Below are 7936 nucleotides of genomic sequence, written 5' to 3'. Positions count from 1 at the left end.
CACGTACAAAACATCACACAATGGAAGCACATCCCTAAGCACCTTGCATTGTACAAGGTCTTAGAGACAAGCCTCTACCATATATAACAGTTACCATGTCACACTACAGCCTATAAAACATCACACAGTGGAATAATCATAGCTAGTAGAGCATTAGTTACCATTTAATAATAGTTGCAATCCATCACAAGCAATAGTACCTAGATATGAGTAGATATAGGTACGGTAATACACGACAAGTACTCGCAAACAAAAGCTAACATAACAAGTTCATTTCAGATTGATACATGGCCCACCCCAGTTCTAAATGAGGTGGATGGTGATCATCATCCTCAAGTCATGGCGACGGGTGTTCGCAACAGTGAGTAGGATGGCCTGTCCTACCCGAAGATTCTTGGCACGAAGGAACTTCTTCCACCCTGCCCTGCTCAAGACAGTGCGACCGTCCGTGTCCACTGCATAGGCACAGCTGGTGATGGAGCCCGTTCTGGTAAGGCGTAGTCTAGCAGCCATGCCTTCTTCGTCCGGGTCGATGCCACAACTATCAAGTAACCTCTTAGGTAATTTCTGAAAACAATTGACACGATCATATACATTAGTGGAAATAGCAAAACAGTTGACATGATATATAATCATGTCACGTGCAATTATCAACGAAGCATAGACTTCAAGACACATATATCATTGGATTCAACACTGAGCATATATATCATCACATCAGTACACTATACGCCAAGCATCAAATTACTATAGTAATTAGGCATATCATTAGATTACTGCGTACACTAAGCATATCATCGCATATTACTACACTACATGCATGTCATAAAATTCTTCACTAAATGAATTCTAAACTAGGCCTCTCATCACAGTACTACAACATGCATATCATATGAACTACTACACTAACTAAGCATGTATATCATGTAATTAACACACTAAGTAACATACCATGATATGTCGTTTAACATTCGTCCTTGTGAGGCGGGTCACAAATGGCTTCCCTAGGTAGTCTTCACGTAGTGGAAGCATGTCCCAGAGGTTGCCGATTTCCTCGTCGCCCAGTCTGAGTCCTTGGGCATACAGGTATTCAACAAGTGGGTTCTCATCATCATCTGAATCATCATCATCTGAATCAGCACCATCTTCCTCCTCATGAACTTCATCCTCACTATCCGGAATCAAATTTAGATAGATAACAGAAATCCTGGGCCTATCTTTTCTGAAGGAGAAGCTGATCAATTCACCCCCACTAAGACGCATGCGGGCGATGAAACGATCTCAATCATCTCCTCCTATCTGGATTATCTTTCGCCCCTTCTCGACCTGCATAGTGTATGGGCCCCCAAGAGCATCGAAGGTCACGGTGTCTGCGATGAGCTCATTGAATGCCAATCTCACATTGCATGGTACGATCTATGTAAGATAAAAACAAATAACAGACACAATACATTAGTGGAAATAGCAAAAAAAACAAAAAGAATGTACTGTCAGAAGGTTCATATAAATTGTTACCGCTGCAAAAACAAAAGAAGGCTGGAAGTAGATGCCGAACAGTGTGGCAGTGGAAAGGCTGGTCCGGCACCGTGAGTTGCAGCGTCCACATTGTGCTTCCTCCATTCTACACAGAACGTGTTGAACTCTAAGTTGAATTGTACATAGTACAATACAAAGATCATACATATAATAAATCATAGTGATAACCTATACTGGCAATGGCCAATCAATCTATTTTCTATCATCTACGTAATAAAGCAATGCCAATGACAATGGTAATGCCCGTCTCATCTAAACCTGGGAATAGTTCGGCATCCAAACTAAAACCAGTCCAATCCACAGCACACATCAAAACCAAACCAATCCAGATATTTTCATTTAGAATCTAGACCAAACCGAACTATACATGCTCGTCATCCAACCCAGTCCAAACCATTTTCAACTTTTGGATTGAATCCAAAGGTTCAAACCGTGGACAAAGCCATATGCGAGGGCACGTCATGAATCTAGATCAGACATGGCGTCAAAGCTCGAGAGAGCCGACGAGCTCCGGCCAGCAACAGCGGCTCTTGGATTTGAAGCAGTAGTAGCTGGTAGTGGCGGCTCAAACTAATTGATTGATTTGGTCTCAAACCATAGAAACCAAATCAAGATCCAATCCAAAAACTAAGTTTCAGTCCAAACCAATCGGCTCAAATCCGCCTCCGTAGGGAGACGCGGTTGGGGAAGGGAAGAAGAGGGGAGATCTCACGTACTTGCCGGAGTTGGCGGCGGCCGCGCACCGGCAGCAAAGAGAGGGGTCGTCAAGAGATGGCGGCGACGGCGGCGGCGCTGGTCGAGAAGGGGAGAAAGAAAGATGTGGAGTGGTCGAGACGGGGAGAAAGAAAAATGTGGTACATGTGGTGGCTCGGTTGTGTGGATGACAAGGGGACCCACTTGTGAGACCGATAGCAATTGATGGCAAACCGCAGGAGGTGCACGACTGCGTGCACGACCGCCACGTCCCCACGTGGAATGGGGACGTCCGGGTGGGTGTCTCAAGTCAAATCGGCACTCGCGGCTTCTCGGTAACTCCAAGAGGCAGGAGCAGTGCATTTCTTCCCCAAATCGGGTAGAAAACCCTCGTCCTCTCCCCACCCTCTCTTCCTTCCTCACCACCTCACCACCCTCTCCTCCTTCCTCACCACCCTCCTCCCTTCCTACGCCTCCCTCCTCCTGTCTTCGACCAATGATGAAGCGCGGACGTGAAGATGCGGAGGACGAGCCGGAGGCAACCATCAGAGCAGCGCAGTTTGCTGCCGTGGCTGCAGCCGTAGGTGGAGCGGCATAGTCCGCCGTAGCGGCGGAAGCTGCCCGTGCAGCGACCATTGTGCCTGCTCCCGCTGCCATCGCAGCCGTCGAGGCACCCGTCGGCGAGCACAAGGCTGGGGAAGATCTGGAGGAGGAGGAGATGAGAAGGCGTAAGCGCAAGGTTCATGATGAAATCGAAGAGCAATTCGAGGAGAACGCCATAAAGGAGTTCGACTTAGATTGCAGGAAGGGCAGTGACTTCGACGAGGATGCCATCGACGAGCTATCTGAGGTAGTACTCTGTTTTTTGCTCTGTTTTTTTCATGACATTGGGGTTTTTCTTGTAAACTAGATGAGCATCAATTTCACTTGGGCGTGCTAGTTCTATGTATGTAGGATTGTAGGGATCTAGCATAGATCTTCATGTTGGATGTGGATTTTTCAATCTGATTCACATTCTGATTCCAGCAGATACTCTGGTTTTTTTCATGGCATTGGGGTTTGTCTTGTTAACTAGATGAGCATAAGTTTCACAAGAGATACATTAATGAAAGAAGTGGGGTAATGAACCCAAATACAAGAAAATGTTCATGGCAGGGATACATTAATGAAAAAAGTGGGTTAAACAATGGATATATGGCAAGATTCTCCATTGGCTTCCCAAGGACAGTGACAAAATGCTGCAGTTCCTGATTCATTTTAGTTTATGTAGATGAATTAATTTGCACACATGTTCATATATGATTAGTTTGCACACATGTTCATAGATGATCCATTTGCAAATTCTATACAGATTTCCATTTTGCAAAGGAAGTGATCGCTCCCTTAATAATTATGGGCTGAAAGTACATATCCACTGGATACCAAAAAATCAAAACATTTCATCTAGCCAATTTTCCACAATATGTTATCTAGATGATCACAGCCACATCTCTCATCAATATGAGCAGTGAGACACCCCATAGCTCCTTTACCAATTTCCTTCTGAAACTTATCAGGGTCTAACAATGTTGGAGAAGCAGTATTGCCGCTGTCAGAAAGAATAATGGTTTCTTCATTCCAGTAGTTATAACAAACCCCCCTTGTGTGAAACATGGAGGAGTATAATGAAGCCATTTTTCTGATTCCAATAAGAATTACACCTATAACAAGTATCAAATATCATTAAACCAAGGTACTTCATGAAGTCTTTCATGTGTTAATTATGTACTAATTGTGCACTAATCTATAAATGCAACTATTCCACCGTCCATATTTATGCATGTCAGTTTCTTTGGCTCAATTATGTATGTGCACATACGCCTTATTTCTAGCAAATAGATAGTTGCCATGTTACACATGTGTACTTTCAAAACATTGTAATTAAAGTCAATGTACCATAATAGATTAGCTGAGTTCTTCTATGTGTACTAATTCACTAATTCACAGGAGGATGACGATGACGTGGACTACAGCATGGACAGCAGGCACAGCAAGAGCCGGTACACCCTGAGGCATCTGATTGCTGGGAAGATCAAGTACCGTTTCTTTGGCAAGATTGGGTGCCCTTTCTGTTGCAAGGTGATCGGTGGCGGCATAGATGGCATGATCCAGCATGCCTTCAGCACTGGCAATGGACATGGTAAGAAGCATAAAGCCAGTACTCTGGCTAAACATGCTGCCTACGCACGCTTCCTCGAGATTGTCAAAGTCAATGAGCCCTACAACATGCATTGAAGAAGGGAGAGAAGTGATGTGCTGCTAGAGTGCTGCTGCTGCCCCAGGACCGCCGTGTCCTGTTATGTTATGTATGTTTGTTTGTTGTTGGAGTCTAAAACTGATGTCCTATGGTGTGTCTGAACCTATGCTGAGCGGTGGTTGATCTGCCATTTATGTTAAGAGTTTGCTGCTACTCTGGTTTAGTGTTCCTAGCTGTTAATACTATTTTGGTGATGCATGTTTAAGCCTTGTACAATGCTAGATGCTTAGGGTGGTGCTTAGAAAAATAAACAGGGTATTTCTGAAGCACCGGTGCCTATTTCTACAGGAGAGACGCCTAGTTATGCGTCTACCCTATACAAATAAGCACATGTGCTTAAGAAAAGCCTGGTTTATTTCTATAAGCAACTCCCCTAAGCACCTTGCATTGTACAAGGCCTTAGCAACTCAAGTATCGTACGGTGGTCTATGTTATGGTTGCTGTGTTATTCTGCCGTACGGTGATGCATGCTAGGAACTCTCATAATATGACTATGGTAGTTATAGCTTGGCATGACTATGTTTAGTGTATAACTCAGCATGTTCCTGCCATATCTATGAGCAATTACAACTGAACTATGCATTAATTTTTGACAAAATTAAAGCATGCAAATGATTGCCGATTCCACCTATTGTCAAACCAAGCTTTGTACTGATGATACATTAGATATTGCAATAAGTAGAGGATGCTCATGATTGCCAAAAGTACCTATTTCCACTTTCTGATAAGAACTAAACGTGTATCAAATGATGCTAAAAGTAGAGCATGAGCATGAGCATGTATCAATGCATTAGATATTGCAATAAGTAGAGGATGCTCATGATTGCCAAAAGTACCTATTTCCACTTCTGATAAGAACTAAACGTGTATCAAATGATGCTAAAAGTAGAGCATGAGCATGAGCATGTATCAATGCATTAGATATTGCAATAAGTAGAGGATACTCATGATTGCCAAAAGTACCTATTTCCACTTTCTGATAAGAACTAAACGTGTATCAAATGATGCTAAAAGTAGAGCATGAGCATGAGAATGTATCAATGCATTAGATATTGCAATAAGTAGAGGATGCTCATGATTGCCAAAAGTACCTATTTCCACTTTCTGATAAGAACAAAACGTGTATCAAATAATGCTAGAAGTAGAGCATGAGCATGAGCATGTATCAATTGACGATCAATTGATGCTACCTATTTGTGTTTGAATGGGCTCAATAAAGCTGGTGCTGGTTTATGCTCTCTGCATGACCGTGATGGTAACGAAGACACTTGGTTGGCTATGGTCTTGCTGTCAAATTTAAGTTTCAGTTCTTTAAGACTCTTTGTTTTTGCTGCTTGCTCGGGATCGACTAGCTTTCTCGGGCGTCCACGTGCTCTCTTCCTTTTGGGGGAGTTGGGTGCACCATTTTTGGGGGAGTTGGATGTGTCAGGTTCGTTGGAACCATCGGGATTGTTGACTAATTGTACGTCCTCTTCTGAAGCATCAGGTAGAACTGCTTGCTGGGCATCATACACCTCCTTCTGTATAAGAGAGAGTGTTGCGTTAGTTCTAATCATGAGACTTATGAAATAAATGATATATTCTTCATGTAGCGCTAACCGTTATGGGGAACTTATTGTTGGGGAACGTAGTAATTTCAAAAATTTCCTACGCACACGCAAGATCATGGTGATGCATAGCAACGAGAGGGGAGAGTGTTGTTTACGTACCCACGCAGACCGACTGCGGAAGCGTTGACACAACATAGAGGAAGTAGTCGTACGTCTTCCCGATCCGACCGATCCAAGCACCGTTACTCCGGCACCTCCGAGTTCTTAGCACACGTATAGCTCGATGACGCTCCCCGGGCTCCGATCCAGCAAAGCTTCGGGGATGAGTTCCGTCAGCACAATGGCGTGGTGATGATGATGATGTTCTACTGACGCAGGGCTTCGCCTAAGCACTACAACAATATGATCAAGGTGGAATATGGTGGCAGGGGGCACCGCACACGGCTAAGGAACGATCTCAAGGATCAACTTGTGTTTCTAGGGTGCCCCCTGCCTCCGTATATTAAGGAGCCAAGGGGAGGGGTGCGGCCGGCCAGGAGGAGGGCGCATGAGGAGTCCTACTCCTACCGGGAGTAGGACTCCCCCGCAATCTTAGTTGGAATAGGATTCCTCGAGGGGGAGAGAGAGAGGGGAGGGCGGCTACCTCTCCTTGTCCTAATAGGACTAGGGGAGGGGGGAGGCACGCGGCCCATCATGGACTGCCCCTTTTCCTTTCCACTAAAGCCTACTAAGGCCCATATAGCTCCCGGGGGGTTCCGGTAACCTCCCGGTACTCCGGTAAAATCCCGATTTTACCCGGAACACTTCCGATATCCAAACATGGGCTTCCAATATATCAATATTTATGTCTCGACCATTTTGAGACTCCTCTTCATGTCCGTGATCACATCCGGGACTCCGAACAACCTTCGGTACATCAAAATGCATAAACTCATAGTAACTGTCATCGTAACGTTTAGCGTGCGGACCCTACGGTTCGAGAACAATGCAGACATGACTGAGACACATCTCCGGTCAATAACCAATAGCAGGACCTGGATGCCCATATTGGCTCCTACATATTCTACGAAGATCTTTATCGGTCAGACCGCATAACAACATATGTTGTTCCCTTTGTCATCGGTATGTTACTTGCCTGAGATTCGATCGTTTGTATCCAATACCTAGTTCAATCTCGTTACCGGCAAGTCTCTTTACTCGTTCCGTAATACATCATCCCGCAACTAACTCATTAGTTGCAATGCTTGCAAGGCTTAAGTGATGTGCATTACCGAGAGGGCCCAGAGATACCTCTCCGACATTCGGAGTGACAAATCCTAATCTCAAAATACGCCAACCCAACATGTACCTTTGGAGACACCTGTAGAGCTCCTTTGTAATCACCCAGTTATGTTGTGACGTTTGGTAGCACACAAAGTGTTCCTCCGGCAAACGGGAGTTGCATAATCTCATAGTCATAGGAACATGTATAAGTCATGAAGAAAGCAATAGCAACATACTAAACGATAGGGTGCTAAGCTAATGGAATGGGTCATGTCAATCAGGTCATTCAACTAATGATGTGATCCCGTTAATCAAATAACAACTCTTTGTCCATGATTAGGAAACATAACCATCTTTGATTAACGAGCTAGTCAAGTAGAGGCATACTAGTGACATTCTGTTTGTCTATGTATTCACACATGTATTATGTTTCCGGTTAATACAATTCTAGCATGAATAATAAACATTTATCATGATATAAGGAAATAAATAATAACTTTATTATTGCCTCTAGGGCATATTTCCTTCAATCTCCCACTTGCACTAGAGTCAATAATCTAGATCACATCGCCATGTGATTAACATCGATAGTTCACAT

This window comes from Triticum aestivum, chromosome 2A (genome assembly GCF_018294505.1).
Source record: "Triticum aestivum cultivar Chinese Spring chromosome 2A, IWGSC CS RefSeq v2.1, whole genome shotgun sequence".
In the NCBI taxonomy this organism is placed as follows: Eukaryota; Viridiplantae; Streptophyta; class Magnoliopsida; order Poales; family Poaceae; genus Triticum; species Triticum aestivum.
The sequence above is the reverse complement of the archived record's forward strand: the minus strand, read 5'-3'. Positions refer to the sequence as shown.